The sequence below is a fragment of the Sturnira hondurensis genome, unplaced genomic scaffold, assembly GCF_014824575.4.
Source record: "Sturnira hondurensis isolate 20B ecotype Veracruz unplaced genomic scaffold, ASM1482457v3 Scaffold0014436, whole genome shotgun sequence".
Lineage (NCBI taxonomy): Eukaryota > Metazoa > Chordata > Mammalia > Chiroptera > Phyllostomidae > Sturnira > Sturnira hondurensis.
This window is the reverse complement of record NW_028087067.1, coordinates 103,643-120,386: the sequence shown is the minus strand read 5'-3', so window position 1 is coordinate 120,386 and position 16,744 is coordinate 103,643. Positions and strand designations below refer to the sequence as shown.

Genomic DNA, 16,744 nt, shown 5'->3' with positions numbered 1-16,744 from the left:
GCGGTTGCCTGAGTGTCCTGTTCCTGGCCCCTGCTCCCGTGCGCTGCCCAGCACCCCGGCCCGGCCTCCACCACCAGCACCACTGGTCTAATTAACGTTTTTAAGCACCTCCTTTCCACGCATGTCTCTTACTGGCTTAACTCCTTTAATCTTTGCATCTATCACGCACTTTAGAAATGAAGATGGTACAGCAAGGGGAGGCTGAGTAACCTGTGAATGGCCACGTGGCCATGAGAAGCAGCCTGGGGGGTCAGAGCCCTCCGTCCTCACCACCAGACTCCGAGCTCCACGGGGCTGCAGGCAGCCTTCTGAGATGCAGCTTTTCTGTACGCCTATGAGTTCATGGTGGGGGGTGGGCACTTGAACCACCATCTTCTTTCCTAGAGGTCTGGCTGAAAAGAAGAAGAGCAATTAGAAGATAGAAGATAAAAATGTGAAGTTAGGGAAGAGTGTGCTGTTTCCTTTTGTGAGCACTGTTTAATCTTATTTCCAAATGGGATTTGGGATTTTCAGCCCGAGCCACTGATTTCCCGAGGCACTCTGACGGAGGGCCCTCCGGGCTCTGTCTCCGCCCCTCTTCCCAGCAGGAGGGCCCACCCTCCTCCCCACCACCCTCCTCCCCACCACCCTCTGAACGTACCCCTGGGTCCCATGTGAAAGACCAGGTCTAGTTACCACTCCGTGCCTTCTTTGTGTCTGTCCCCCGCACACATCTTGTTCCCAGGCTGTTAGACTCCTTCCTTCTGCTTTATTTCCTTCTGCAGAGGGATCTTACAGTTCTCATTTGTTTGCCATCTCGGCCCCAACAAAGCCCCACGGTTTCAGAGTTTAACACATTTTCCCATTCTTCTCGTCTTTTCCGCATCTTCCAGTTCTCAGGGTCTCGGTCTCCTGCTCTGGGGACACGAAACGATGTGGACCTGAGAGTGTGCTTAAGGTCGACACCTGCTTCTCTGACACATTCTTCTCTTTTATTTTAATAATTGTTTAACAATATTTAATTGTTGTTCAAGTACAGTTTTCTGCCTTTTACCCCCATCCCAGCCCACCCCCCAGCCCTCCTTCCTGTTTCCACCCCGACCCTTGCTATTGTCCATGTGTCCTTTATACTTATTCCTGCAAACCCTTCCCCTTTTCCCCTGAAATTCTCTCCCCTCTGGTCACTGCTCTGACACATTCTTGGTGGGAGAGCCACTTCCTGTGACCTTTCCTGGGGGGCAGGGCTATGCTCCCCACTCTGGCATCTCAGTGGGCTCCTGCCCCTTAAGATCTCTGCTTATTAGCTATTTCCCAGTGCCAGTGGGGTGTCCGTCCTTGTCCTTGGGTGGCTGCCAGGAGCATGCCACTCGCCTGACTTGCCCACTCAGTGGTTTCTATGGTTCAGTAGCTGCGGTATGAGCAGAACATGGTCAGGCCGTCAGCGTCACCTCCAGGAATAAGGACCGAAAATGAAGAATCTGCTGAGTGAGCGGCCTGCTGTCCACAGCACGGAGCAGAGGTGAGTACTAGGCAGCACGCAGACAGGGGATGGTTTGGGACTGGCTAGAGGTCAAGGCCGGCTGCTTCAAGTCCCTGTCCTCCCGCTCCTCTTTCCTCACCTCTGCTCTTGGCACATGCACCTTTTCAGAAGCACCTCGAACCACAATCCTTGGAACTGAGGAGGGGACTTTAGGGTGTCACCTGACCCCATCCTATCATTTTGTGGATGAGGGGCTGAGGCCCAGACAGGTGACATGACTTGTAAGTCAGGGGCAGAGCCAGAACCTAGGAACCCAAAATCTGAACGCACTCCTTATTTTCTTCTTCACAATGTCCTCGAGCTCCGTGAAACGATTTTGGGGGACAGCCAAGGCTCAGGAGGCGAAGTTGCGGGGCGGCCGCGAGCCTAGGGTGAGACTCCCGCTGGAGTTCAGCTCCCGCCTGACCACCGGGTGGCCCTGCGGCCTCACCCACGGAACAGAATGCTCCTCGGAGTGAACCTGCCTCTAGAGACATTTTGGGGGCTGAACTGAAGCGACCACGCAGGGCACTTGGCACCACGCTGCGCACGGGGTGGGTGGGGGGGAAGGCTTGGAGCCCGACCTGTCCCCTCAGGCGCACTGGGGGTTGATCGTTGGGTCCCGCAGAAGACCAAGCGCCATGTGTTCGCGCACGTCAGAGGGTGTAGTTCGCCTAAACTGACCTGAAGTAAAACACTGAGAGTCTGCAGGGGTGCTCCGGGTTCTCCCTGGAAGCAGGTCGGCGGCACTGGGGTCGGATATGGACAGTCGTGTCTGAGGGACTCGGAGTTCCGCCTGTGAAGCGCAGCTCAGAGACCCTCTGGTTAGTGTCTTCAGAATTCCAGGTTTCTGTGGTTTTGTGAAAAGTGCTTCCTACTTTTAGGCTGAAGTTGTTCATATGAATGGCCCAACGCTGAGGGGACAAAGCATAAACAAACCCATCCCATCCCAACCCCCATCATGTGACCCTTAGCAGCTTCTTGAGAAGACCTTGTCACCTCATCGGTGAGAGATGGGTTGACAGGTACTGGAGCATCCAACTGGTCATGATGGCGAGGGGATGATCCTATTTTCCTAGTCAGAGGAAGAGGATTCATTCCGTACATGTTGTCTGTCTTGTCAGAGATGGGGTTAGTGAGCTCTCCCTAGGCCAGAGAGTGGGCACAGACGGAGCAGCCTCTTGGGGAAGAAGAGAAATGACGTGCTGACCCAGGGCCACCTGGCCATCTGCTCGGGGGTGGCTGCCTTTCTGGTTGTGCCCTGACCGGGGAGCAGGCACCAGGGTCTCTATTGCCCCCCAAAGTGAGGAGAATTTTTACAAGAATTTCCCACACACACTCTCTGTCTTCCTGCTTCCCTCCCTCCCTCCATTACTGTTTTCTCTCCTTAAAAATATCATCCATCCTTACTCGTAACCATCCTTACATTTGGCAGTTTTTCTCACCTTCCCTGCATCTTCCAGAGCTTTTTCTCAGGCCTTCTGAACAATAGTAGCCACAATTCCTAGACTTAAAGCAGATTTTCTCCGGCTCTACCTTGCCAATCAAAAATCCTAACTGGAATTTTGCTGGGTCATTTTGAGGCCCTAAAAGAGTGGCCGACTCAGTGCCAGGGTCACGGAAGCACTGGGGTTTTGTATTGTCATTAAATTTCTCTCAAGTCCTTCACTGAACACAGACTTGCTGCTGTGTCTGTGCTGAGCCCCAAAGACATCAGGGCTGAAGCTACAGCCTGTGCTTAATGCATGAGCTGAAAGCCTTCATCGCGTCCTGGAAGAAAAATCAAAGGTTTTTATGGAAGGAGTCACATGAAGGAAAAACCACTGAAGCGTTTGTTAATTTTTTTGTTTTGTTTTTTAGAACTATTTTTGAAAAATATTGTTTTTGGGGGGAGATTAAGGAAATCAATCTTTGACAGGAGCAGAGAGGAACAACAGAGACAAGGAAGGAGAAACTAGGGGACACGGAGAGAAATAAGGGAATTTTTGCATTGTGGTAACAGAGTTCCGCAAAATCAGAGTCCTCCATCATGGGCTTACCTCGTGACATTATTTTGACCTTTCTGATTTGGCCATAGTTTCTTCCTCTGAAAAGTGAAAAGGTTGGGTTATATGGCCTCTGCCTGTGCCAGTAATTATTAGTCAATGCAGTTTGACGAGAGAAGAAAATGACAGACCTCTATGCCAGAATCAAGGAGGTTAAGTAATAATTATAGATTTAGGATTTTTATGATAGAAAAACCATTGAGAAGTCAGCACAAAAAATGTGTACAAGAGTTTAACTCATGGGCGAGTGACATAGGTTATAGAAAATCTTTCTCAATGCAAACAGTAGCCGGTTGTAAAACACAATGAAAGAAAATGTGACTCAAATAGAAAGAAAATCACAAAATATCTAGGAATATGGTTACAAACCACATTCTGGATTTGTATGATAAAACTTCTTAAAAGACACAAAACATGATGTTAAAAGAGAACAAAAACATGTAAAGTAAAATCTTATTTTTAGAAAGACTTAACCATGCACATGTCATTTTTTTCTTAAGTAAAACCTGAAATGTCTATGCAGTTTTAGCTAATCAGGCAGTGCAATTATTTTTAACTCAATGGAGTCACTCCAAGTTCTTTTGGAAGAGTGAATCATGGGTGAATGCTGGGAAAGGCCAATGAGGGAGTTTTGCCAGCCCTGAAGGCTAGGAGCTGGGTGGGCTCAAACCCGGTGGTGCTGGCTCAGAGCATGTGCACAACGAGAATACATGCCATGACCTACGACTACCTGGGCCCTTCAGACTGGACAAGTTAGGTCTTAGGAACTGTGATGAGTGTGCGAAGCCCACTGTCTGTTCTCTCCAGACATTCTCCTGAACTCAAAACATCAGGATAAGCACGATCACTTGCTGGTTCCTTCCAGTCACGTATGACTTTGTTTTTCTCTTGTGTGAGATAATTTTTTTTACAAGAACAAGGACACAAACTCAGTCATGTACCTATTTTTAAAGATCACAGGCTTAGAGAGTGAAGGCATTTCTGTGGACTCAGCAAACGCGTACTTCTGGGTGGGGCAAGAAACCGTTCTCATGCTGCTGCTGGGAACTCAAATCTGTCACCGCTTTTTAGAGAAGACGCCACCTCAGGACTGAAAGAATTAAGGACAAAACTGACCTGGAATACTGTCTGCTCTGCTCATACAGACATTAGGTAGACACAGACAAACACGTATCTTTGAGGAAAACGAAGCAGGAGCAGAGCAAAGTGTAATCACCGTGAGCAACCGTGAACTTCCTCTACTGGATGAGCAAGCACCAAGTGAAAAGCAAGCCACAGACAGTTTCTGTACTGACAATTTAAAAAATGTCCAGCCTCAGAAATAATTTCAAAGAGATATATTAAAGCAAACAGAACGTATTATTATTAATCCCTTGTATAATTTTCAAAGATTCAAACAATTGACAATAGCCAGCACTGATGAGAACACTGAGGGTCGAAAGATGCTTTTCACATCGTCACTGAGCTCACGGCCCAGGGGTTTCTGCAGTGGGCAGTGGGCAGGACCCGCTCCAACCTGAATGTGCGTATCTGCTGACATTTCACTTCTGGGGATTTATGCCAAAGTATGGTTATATAAATTTCTAAGCGTATGTGAATAGTCACACAAGTATACAAGGCAAGTATATTTGAACGGGCATTTAAAAATTTCCAAGATAATGTTTAGGTGGGGAAAAAACATGCAATAGAGCTGGCTATAAAGTATGATTCTATATTTTAAATTAAAAAATATTAGCATAATTTTACATATAAAGAACCAGAACTGCACTACTCCGAACTGTGGCTTTAATGAAAAAGTTGGGTTTTTTTTCAACCTTCTGTCTCTTACGTTTCTTCATTATTTGGAGTTTCCCAATGCATACGTGTTCTCAGAAAAATAATAGATTTCTATGTAAGTAAATGAGAAAATTCAAATGCTGCAGGTAACTGGGTCAATTTTTCTACTCATTTTTAACCACTGTGCACCTTTTCTCTCCTTAGCATGGATTCTGTAGGAAGGTTATAACTAACCCACCACTATCTTGAACGTCCTCGTGAGGAGCCCTGGAATTTCAGTCAACTCGCCTCAAAGTCTTTTCCTCACCTGTGAGGGACCGTCCTTGCCTACTTTGTGACAGCTGGCTCTGGGCCTCCCGCTGTCCTGCAGGTACCTCAGCTACACCTGACGCCACCTCTGTGTGCAGTGATTGCATGAGTGGCTGCAGGGTGAGGCCAGTGCGGGTGGCGGCCTGGGAGCAGGAGAGCATAGGCCTGTTAGGGCTCCTCCCGTGGGGACAGAAGGGCAGGGCCTCAGGCCGGCAGTCCTCAATCTCTATCCCCCTCCCGGGGCAGTGACGAGGTCCTCTGACTGAGCACCTCATCAGGCTCCTCTGACTCTGCCCTCTGCCTCTTTCTTCCCCAGGCCCCCTGAGCCTCTGCTGCGGTGCAATGAGACTCCTGCATATCTTCCTCACCGCCCTCTTCACCTTCTGCCAGGCGCTGCCTGGTAAATACCAACCGTGCTGCCCTTATTGCTGCCTCGGATTTCCTTCCCCTAAGTCAACCATAGCTGAAAGGCACAGCATGAGGGGGCTGCTCAGGGGTCCCCTCCACACCCCAGCTTCACATACAGAAAGTTGAAAGTGCCTTTGAAAGCTGGGGGTGGTGTGTGCGTGTCGTTACAAGTCTTGTCACGTAGTGATCTTCTACTCTCTGTCCTTTCCCACAAGTGAACTGGCTGATTTGAGAACCAGGTCAGCTGAATCACCTGCTTAGTGTCACCCAGAGTGGAGACAAATGTTATGGAGACCCTGGCTATGGACCTCTTGCCACCCATATCATGGGAGTGACAGAGAGTTTAGATGGGCAAGGCTTCCATCCCTTGAGACTGAGAGTTGGGGTGGGTCTTGTGTGGTGGGGAGGTGGGGCAATTGGTGGGACAGGTAGGGCATTGGGGAGACAGGTGGGACATTGGGGAGACACACTGGGCAATAATTACCGACAGATCACACCTAACTCTCCAGTGAATGCCCAGTGGTTCTCTTGGCAGGAAGGAAAATTTGGCTAGAGGTTGTATCAGCAGCAATGACATCTTAGGGCAGGATGAGGGGGTGAAGAGAAGGGAAGGTGAACTCTGGGAATCAAACCCACTTTGCTGCTGGTGTTTAGCTGGAAAAGATGAGGGCCCATCTGGATATTAGGTCTCCAGCTGTCCTCGTGGACATCCAGCTCAAACAAACATCTCTTCCATTTTGCAGACAGCACAAGGGCACTCCGTTTTGAAAGACCCTGCTATCTTCGGGGTGGAGTCTGCCTCAAGCAAGGGACACCAAACTGTGAGCCCTACCGAGGACCCTGCCGAGCATTCACCGTTTGCTGCCGAATAAAGAGGAACTGATGAAGGCGCCCAGGGGAGAAAGCTCAGCTCAGGGACCTGCCACGTGAAGGGGCAGTAGCGGGAGAGGAAAAATTATAAGAATTAAATTTATATTACACTTTAAATTTTGCAAAACATTTTCACGCACATAACATGGTCATCCTTAGAACCGCTCTGGTCTGTCAAGCCCATTTCACAGATGTAGAAACCAAAACTCAGCTAGATTCAGCCACTCCACTCCCCCAAGATGAAGGAGTCATAAAAGAAGGAGCATAATCTAAGACTTTGTTCTGTTCCAGAATTCTCTGACTATATGGACAGGGAGTTATGGTTCCCTTCACAGCCTCAGGCTTTTGGACAGGAAGGAATTCACTACAGTGGGCAAGGTGCCATGAAGATAGGGTGTGGTCCTGGGTCCTGTCACCATTGCGGGTCAAGTGCAAATGGGGAGGAGCTGTGGAGGCTGCACAGGGCTAAGGAGAGTGGTGGTGGGGACATGCAGGATGAAAGCACAGATGTCTGGAGAGTATCCAGAAAGGAATTCCAATTGCAGGTCAGAAGGCTTACGTATGGGGCTGGAGTCCTGGTGACCATTGTGTGTCTTCCTCATTCAGTTTTCCTGTCCAGGCATGTCACCCACTGTAGTCTCCTCAGTAAGTGGTCTCTCTACTATGTCACTGTTCTGCCTTGGTGCGGGCAGCCTAGAGATCAGCATTGCTTCCTGCGATTTACAATGCATGTCAGGGGAGGGGAGAGAGGTGGCAGAAAGTAGTCCAAGGTGCCTGGGAAGGTGGGAGACAAAGAGAAAAGGTAAGGTGTGCTTACCTGCTTCCAAAACCTAAAGAAACCCATGGAAGAGAACTGAGCTTGGCTGGCATTGTCATGAGGGACAATGAGGGCCAACTGCGTGACTGGGTCCCCGTCACTGAGTAACTAAAGGAACAATGGGTGTGCCTGTCTGGACACAGACACGAGTATCTATTTCTCCACCGTCACCTCATCAGCACTGTCATCCTCCAGAGTCTGGGTACAGGGGTCCTTGCAAAGTTTTGCCTCTTCCTGGTGTCTGTTCTGTGGGCCCACAGGGGGCCCTGTGCTTTAGTGGCACAGTCTACCCCCACATCAGGGAAATTTAGGAACCAATGAGTAATTTGAATGTAATTCATGTCCTCATTTGTATTTCTTCACCATAAAGTAAAAACCTTCTCTGCTTTCCCATATAATTCTCCCAGGGTTCACAGATTCACTGACACCTCTCTCTTCTACAGTCTCTGGAAAACCCCAGCTCCAGCCTCATGCCCCTAGGTCTTCTTCTTCCTCCCTTTCCTTCCCGATCCAAACATAGGGGCCTGGCTTGTGATGAGCAGAGCAGACCTCAGAGGGGAGGCAAGGAAGGGAAGGGGCCTGGTGGTCAGGGGTGAGGACAGAGGAGAGGTGGGGACACTGAGCATGAATGTGGCTTGTGCTGTTGCCCCAGCTCTGAAGCTCTTTGTCATGGTGAATCAGTAGAGTGACATGTTCTTCTGATTTGACTGCCTGTGTTGCTTGACTCCGAGAAAATTCACCAATTATGTCAACTCTCATTCATTCATATTTTTCTCAGTAAATTATGTATTGAGCCATGAACCTGTTCATTTTTCTGTTTGGAAAAAAGTTCACTTCATGGTTCATATATTCTAATGGAGGAGAAAAACAATAGAAATAAGTAACATTTAATACATTAAATGCAAAACATAGTAAGTACAGAGAGCAATATGTGGGTGATGGACTATAGAATTATATGCTTGAGGACTTCTGGCCAAGATGGAGGCATAGACAGACATAATTTGTCTCCTTACACAACCAAAAGAAGGACAACAACAACTTTAAAAACAAAAAAAAATAATCAGAACCAACAGAAAATTGAACTGTATGGAAGACCGACAACCAAGGAGTTAAAGAAGAAACATTCACCCAGACCAGTAGGAGGGGTGGAGATAGGCAGCTGGGGTGGGGAGGATGTGTGGCAAGGCAGCAGCTGGAGGACCAGGGTGGGTAAGCCAGTAGCTGGCAGAGTGGACAGTCACACATTTGTGTGCAGATAAACCAAGAGGAACAACTTGGGAGTGAGACAGACCGCATGACCCAGGGTTCTAGTGTGGGGAAATAAAGCCTCAAAACCTCTGAGTGAAAAAGCCTCTGGGGGTTGTGGCAGTGGGGGGAACAAGCTTCACAGGAGAGGCCCAGAGGGCCCTAGAATGTCCACAAACCCACTTAGAAATCAGCACCAGAAGGGCCAATTTGATTGTGGGTAGTGGGGGAAGTGACTGAAAGCCAGCTGAGAACTGAGCAAGTGGCACTGTTTCCTCTCTGACCCCTCCTCCACAGACAGCATCACAATGCAGCAACATGTAACATGGGTTGCCTCGCCCTGGTGAACACCTAAGGCTCTGCCCCTCACTACATTACAGGTGAAATGAGGCAGAAAAAAATGGCCCAATTGAAAGAACAGATCAAAGCTTCAGAAAAAATACAACTAAGTGATGGAGAGATAGCCAACTTATCAGATGCAGAGTTCAAAAACTGGTCCTCAGGATGCTCACAGAAATGGTTGAGTATGGTTGCAAAATAGAGGAAAAAGTGAAGGCTATAAATAGTGAAGTAAAGGAAAATGTAGAGGGAACCAACAGTGATAGGAAGGAAACTGAGACTCAGATCAACAGTTTGGACCAGAAGGAAGAAATAAACAATCGAACAGAACAGAATGAAGAAACAAGAATTTAGAAAAAAGAGGAGAAGCTTAAGAACCTCCAGAACAACTTTAAAAGTTCCAACATCTGAATCATCGGGGTACCAGAAAGAGAAGAGGAAGAGCGAGAAATTGAAAACTTTTTTGAAAAAATAATGAAGGAGAACTTCCCCAACCTGGCTAAGGAAATAGACTTCCAGAAAGCCCAGGGAGCTCAGAGAGTCCCAAAGAAGTTGGACCCAAGGAAGCACACAATGAGGCACATCATAATTATATTACCCAAGGTTAAAGATAAGGAGAGAATTTTAAGAGCAGCAAGAGAAAAGGAGACAGTTACCCACAAAGGAGTTCCCATAAGGCTAACAGCTGACTTTTCAAAAGAAACCTTAGAGGCAAGAAGGAGCTAAAAAGAATTCAAAGTCAGGAAAGGCAAGGACCTACATCCAAGATTACTCTATCCAGCAAAGCTTTCATTTAGAATAGAAGAGAAGATAAAATGCTTCCTAGGCTAGGTGAAACTAAAAGAGTTCATCATTATCAAGCCCTTATTATATGAAATGTTAAAGGGACTTATCTAAGAAAAAGAAGATAAAAATATGAACAGTAAAATGACAACAAAATCACAACTATCAATAACTGAACCTAAAAACAAAACCAAAAATGAACTAAGCAAACAACTAGAAGAGAAACAGACTCAGAAATAGAGATCACATGGAGGGTTGTCAGTGGGAGAGGGGGAGGGGAGAATGAGGGAAAACATACAGGGAATAAGTAGCATAAATGGCAGGTAGAAAATAGACAGGGGGAGGTTAAGAATAGTATGGGAAACATCAAAGCCAAAGAACTTATATATATGACCCATGGGCATGAACTAAGTTGGAGGAATGATGGTGGGAGTCGGGGTGCAGGGCATAGGGGAATAAAGGGAGGAAAAATGGGGCAACTGTAATAGCATAATCAATAAAATATATTAAAAAGTGAGTTGTACACTTGAAACTTATATAATCTTATTAACTAGTGTCAGCCAACAAATTTAATAAAATGTAAAACATTTGAAGAGAATGTCCTGGGGAAGAGGGACATGAAGCTTTGAGTAGGTTGGGGTGGGGTGCCCAGGGAAGGCTTCCTGGAGCAGACGTGAGCCACAAAGTTGCCTTTCAGACCCCAACTCTGACTGCGTGGGGGTTCATGTTTAGTTACTGTGAGCCTCCAGCTGCGCTTGCCCTTGAGTGTCTGGGACTTACTGGGGCTCCCACGTCTGGGGCAGAGATCTGTGGTCTTGGCTGGCCCCACCTGCCCTTGTCCAAGGCCGTTCCTGCCCCTCTCACCTTCTGAAGGCACTTCCCTCACTAAGTGGGAGCTTGGCCAACAGCACAGCCCCCTGCTGGGCTAATTGTCGACATTGTTAGTCTCAGAGGCAAGGGATTAAAATCATTTGATAAATCCCCACTCCCAGCACCCCAGTTTTATCTTCCCTCTATTTTTGCATTTCGTAGATTCTGGAATCTGTTAGGACCCACTGACACTCTGAGCTTCTCAGAAGGATCTACGCTAAATTCTTTACTATGACACAGGTGATGCAGGGGCTTTCTCAACTGCCATCTTGCTCCGGGGGCAGCCACCCATGTGGAAATGCTAGCTGCTGGTGCCTGTGGACAGAGCCCAGCAGGCCATGTGGTGGGGAGCTCTGGCACTCCAATAAGACACTGTTCAAGGAGGTAGACTGCTGATTTGCTGGCCTCTGGTTCACAGCTCTTCACCACGTTCAGTTTTGCCAAATCTACCTGTGTACTTATGTGACTCCACTTAGTGATACCAGAAGCAAGACGAAGGGCAAGGACCAAAGTCACTAGTGCCTGGGGCACAGGACAGACGGGACACCGAGGAACAGTTGTGGGAACAGTTGTGGGGACGTGCTTCCTGCCACAGGAATGCTCCAGTCCTGCCCCAGGGCCTGCCCATGGACGTGTGTGCCCAGAAAGAAACAACCCAGAGAGGGGACTTTCCCCGATGCCAGATTACCAGTCGCTCTGCAGGAGCCTCTTGGGGCATTTTCTCTCTCTGGGCCAATGCCACAGAGTTCAAGCATCAGTATCACTGTTAAGTTACAATAACTGGCAGTGGACGTCAGGGTGGCCTCTCTTCACACGACTTGTTGACTCTTGCATATTTTCCCTGTACAACAGGTGTTTAAATCAGCTAGTGGATGTCACAGAAACCTTTCTAAATTCTCACTAATCTGTGGAATGTTATTAGTCAATGTACTATTCCTTTAAAATGTAACATGACAGGCGTTGAATTCGAGCAGCCAGTCCCTGGGTACAGAGACTAGCAAAATATTCCGCAGGAGGAAAGGAGTCCTGAGTTCCAGGTTCCTAATTCTAACTTGGGTTTTGCCGTGTGCGAACTTGATCACCCTGCTGAATGGCTCTTGTCTTTTCTTCCTCGTGTGTGCATTTGGGAGTAATGTTAGGAACTGCATAACATAACACTAATCAGCCTCTGGCTGAAGGAAGGCCAGACTAATGACCTCTGTGTGCTCTTCTCGGTTGGCCCTGCCTAACTACCGAAATGTAAGACACAACTGTCATCTGGAAAGAAGAGGGAAAGGCACAAAAATCCCTGTGTTGGCCTCCTCTGAAGCTGCTCATTGTAGAGAAGTCCGTGGTTTATTCAGTATGAAGGGTGTCATTTTCACGGGAGCCCAAGATTATCCAGGTGCGTGAGGAAAACCAGAAACCTCACCCTGGGCTCTGTGGGATCGTAAGTTAGGGTTAGCTGGCCACACCCCCATGACAGAGGACAGAAACATCACGGGAAGCCCCTGCCTGAAGACCAGACTGGATTGGGGAAGAAGACTTGTTTTTGTTCAAGCTTCGGCCAAGGAGGAAAGCCCCTAAGCTTCACCCACCAGAGCTCAGTTTGGTTAACCCCCAGTGAGGCCGAGAACATGAGGCTTTTATCAGTCATGAGACAGCACTGTGACCTGGATGGGGACCTGAATTAGCAGGATCACCCTGGAACTGAAGGCAAATCTCACTGGTCAGACCAGGCAGGACCTGTCCCCAGTAAGAGCACATGTCCTGGTGACGCAGCCACGGCTGTGCATTTAAGAGGTTTTGGAAGCATTCTGGACGTCTGGAGACAGAACAGAGCCCAGGGACGTGAGTCCTAAGAGGTAGGTGGTGGTTTCTGTTCTACTAGGTTTCATTCTATGCAGCACAAGAGCCATCAGTGGGGAAATGAAAGGTTTTTTTGTGACTGTGGGTACCGAATTCCAACAGCAGGTCGTAATACAAGTTACAGGAGAGTAAATGAGGAAAAAAGTCGTATAAACTCTTCTTGGTTTTCTTCACAGATCCAGTGTCCATCAGCTGTAGTTGCTCCTACTTTTACTATTGTCACCACCGCGGTCCCTCCTAGAGTCTTCAGGGTTAACAAAAGAGACTCTTCCAGGTCTACACCATTGTTCTTGCTCACCTCCTGCGCACTCACTGTTCAGTACATTATTTAACTAGAACTCGTCACAGCTGGACGTTCTCTTCCACACGTAGTCACCCTGGTGAGACCTGTCAGGTGACGCTTGAAACTACTTTCCAATCAACAACATTCTTAAGCCATTTATTTTCTCCCTTCTAGAAGTTTCAGAAGAGGTCTCCACGGAACTGGCCCCATGAAGCTGTTGTACATCCTCATCTTCATCGTGTCCCTCATGTCTCAAGTGATGCCAGGTATGCCCTCCTCCTTGGCATCTCCTTCTCTCTGAATGCTGTTGCCTTTGTGCTTCCGCTCCCCTCACCCAAGGACCCCCGGTTCCCCGGGGCCTGTGTAGCGATGCTCACCCGGGAATGACGAGACAAGGGAAACTTCTCCAGTGGGTCCCTGGGTTGGCCCCTCCAGCTCTGCATCTGAAGCGTAAAGAAGTCCCTGCTGTTGTGAGCAGGAAAAACTAACCTGCTTTCCTGTCTCCCAGACGATGCCCTGATAAACGCGCTCTCCTCTGGCAAAGCTTCCCCCTACGGGTGGCCGTTTCTAGTTCACCCTCTCCCTCTTTCTGCGGATCTGGTGTTTCATGGCTGGCTACAGGAGCAGGGAAAGATGCTTAGAGGTTTGACAGGAGGCAGCAATGCGTACACTTAGAACCATGGTGTTTGGAAGGAACGCAGAGGTGCATTCTCTCCCTGCTTCATGGAAGTGCCGAGTGTCATGGAGCAGCTCAGGGTTTTACACTTAGATTGGGGCGAGAGAAGGTGGCTTATGTGGGTGAGCCCTGTGGGGTCTGGCAGGGCCCTGAGGGGGCCGGACCTGTCACCCTGCAGGCTGCCGTGCTGTGCTTTGTGCTCACCCACCTCAGTTCTCCTCCTCCACCCCAACTCTTTCCCTCCTCTGATATTCTGTGTTAAGATAAACCCATTCACCTAGTCAGACATTTCACTCCGTCTCCTGGCTCAGACCTCCTTATGCTCCTTCACAAATCCACAGACAAGCACTAAGGGGACAGGAGCTGGAATGAGAGTTATGCCCCCAGCCACTGTGCTGTCTGCTTTGGCTTCATAAGAGCCTGTTCACTGAGACTCGCTGGGAGTCAGGATGGTTTGGTTGCAACACTCAGAAGAGTGCCCCAAGCAGTTGCGTCCCCGGGCTGCTTTTCTGTCAAAGAGACAGAATGGCAGATCGGGGGGTGCTACGGAGAAGCAGACAAGGAGGGCTGGCAGGTCACCTTCCAGGACTACCTGCTGGTCACAGCCCCAGGGCACAGGAATTGGAGTGATTCCCAGCAGCAGGTGGCCCACCTGTCCAAGCTCCTTGGGCACAGTGGCTCCAATGAAGCCCAGGACAAGGTGGGTGGCCCTCTCCTGAGAGACTTGGCATCTGGTTTGAGGATGGGCCATAAGAAGCCCTCACCAGCGAGTCTGAGAAAGCTCTCTGATAGAAGCCTAGTCCTCCCACTTCCCCAGCAGGGTGTGGCTGGGATGCCCCGGTTGAATAAAGAGAACACAGGGCTGAGCTCTGTGAGTGGATGAAGTCAGGGGCTGTGAGCCTGCCTCCACCCTGGCCTTGACTCCTCAGGGGTGGGTACAGCCAGCCCTACGGCCAGTCTGGGGCTGGTGACAGCCAGCCAGCCTCGGGGGGCTCTGCTGCCTGGGCTCCAAAGTCAGGGACATCTCTTAATGGCCCTGGGGGACAGGCTGGATGAGGGGGACTGCATAGACCCTTCCTTCTTGGGGCTGAGTGTGGACTTTCATCTTCAAAGAGGCAGGAAGGGGGTCTTTTTCAAGCCTGGCCCTGAGTCAGGTAAGCACCTCAGCTGGTGCCCCTAATTATTCCGGGTCTTTTTCTTTAGAGCCTTGAATTTAGATCTTTGATTTTAAAGACATAGCTGTTAAATCCTGAAGGTGGGGCTTCTGAGCCTGGGAAATGTGGGTGAACTTCAGAGGGTTGCAGACACGCCTCAGAGTCCTCGGGGCATATCATGCGTGTTTGTGCGTGTTAATAAACACATATGTAGCCCCTCAACGTCAGTGTCTGATTTTAAAGGACAGTGTCTGACAATTCTGGAATGACACCTGCGGGGACACTTGGGTCTATGATATATCGACCCAAGAGGAACGTTTGAAGTGTCTCATCCCAGCCTCCAAATAACAGCACAAACTTTTCTGTCCATAACCAGCTCTCAGACACTGGTATGGTCCTCCTGTTGAATGAACAAGAAGGGACAAGGTGGGGACGAGCAGGTGCCTAGGACCGAATTCCCTCATGAGCAACTCCTTCAGGAACCCCCTGAAGTTTGGGGGTTCCTGGCTGGACTGAAGTGTTTCTCCCCCCGAGCAGGGAGCTTGAGCCTCGCTTGCCCCCAAACAAATGTCTTTCTTCTTTCTACAGCTTATGGGCACAGTGCAATGCATACTTGGTGCGACTGGAGTGTGAGTGTGTGCCTGAAGAGGAAGATAAACTGTTCCAAGCGCATGCCCGGCATGTGCCCTGGAAGAAGCTTCTGTTGTTTGAGAATTAAGTGAACCCGAGAATTCAGGTGTCATGCCCTGACCCTTTGTTCAGTAAACTGAAGAGTTCATGTTTAACGTGTCTGCTCTAATTCTTCATCCACTGATTCATTTCTTCTGTCAACACCCATTGGCCACCTGCTGTGGGCTAGGAACTGTAAGGGTGGCTGGGGGACAGGTTCGAGGTCCCTTTGAAGATGCACACAGGCACGGACATCTTCTTCAGGTTAGGTGCATCAAGAATATCTTCCCCAGTGAATATGAGCTGACTCTTAAAAATGAGTAAGAATTAGCCAGGGAAAGCTGAAGGATATGAGTGTAAGAGTTCCAATAGGAAGAGAATAAAAGAGACCAGGGTCCCTGGCCACAGACATGACTCAGGGGCATGGCCCACAGATGGAGGACATGAGACTCTCCAGAGAATTTTACTTTATCGCTTAACCTGCAGGGAAACAGTGAAGAATTTTAAATGCCATTTAGGATATCACGGGAGAACAGAAGTGTCAGGGTGGGAGGTGCAAGGGCAGGAATGAAGACACTGCCAGAGCCAGACTTGGAGGTCAGTTACTGAGAAACTTCTTGGTAGGAGAAGCAGGAGGAGCTGGTCCCTGGAAGTGGGGAGCGAGGAGGAAGAAGGTTGCTGCTATGAGGGACTCGCTGGACAAGGGGGAGTTCCCAGAGTGGGGCCCCTGGTCTAGTTTGGAGGAGAGATGGTGATTTCCGACAGCAGGACTGACACAGGCCTTGAGGCAGCCCCCCAGGCCAGGCTTCCAGCAGAGGCTGACAGGCAGTAGAGGACAGAGGATTAGACCTTGGAGAGGCCGAGGAAGCTGGCAGGTTGAGTGCAACCCGAGGAGCTGCACCTGCGGCCGGTCTGGGAAACCAAGCTCCTACTTCCATTCCCACAACAGCACCATCAACTCGAAATGGCCTGAGACCTCAGGGTTAAGCCCATCGTGAGGGTACCTGAGCCCTAATGTCTGAGGCAAGGGTCGGGCCTAACTTAATAACTAATTAGATTTGTGGCACCCATTAACTCCATAATTAAGTCAGCTTATTAGAGTACTACATTATCTGGGCCATTAAACATCACCCTTTGGTCTCTGATAGTGTAAC

The 16,744-nt window shown here is 49.0% G+C and overlaps 2 long non-coding RNA genes across 2 annotated transcripts; both read left to right on the top strand.

Moving 5' to 3' along the window:
- Positions 1-1,239: 1,239 nt before the first annotated feature.
- Positions 1,240-8,468, top strand: LOC118999039 (uncharacterized). Its single transcript, XR_005069022.1, has 4 exons — positions 1,240-1,498; positions 5,538-5,748; positions 5,945-6,028; positions 6,780-8,468. It is a non-coding gene; the product is annotated as an uncharacterized LOC118999039 (long non-coding RNA).
- Positions 8,469-12,612: 4,144 nt separating this feature from the next.
- LOC118999065 (uncharacterized) lies at positions 12,613-15,706 on the top strand. The gene is made up of 3 exons (XR_005069028.1): positions 12,613-12,804; positions 13,266-13,357; positions 15,510-15,706. It is a non-coding gene; the product is annotated as an uncharacterized LOC118999065 (long non-coding RNA).
- The last annotated feature ends 1,038 nt before the right edge of the window (positions 15,707-16,744 follow it).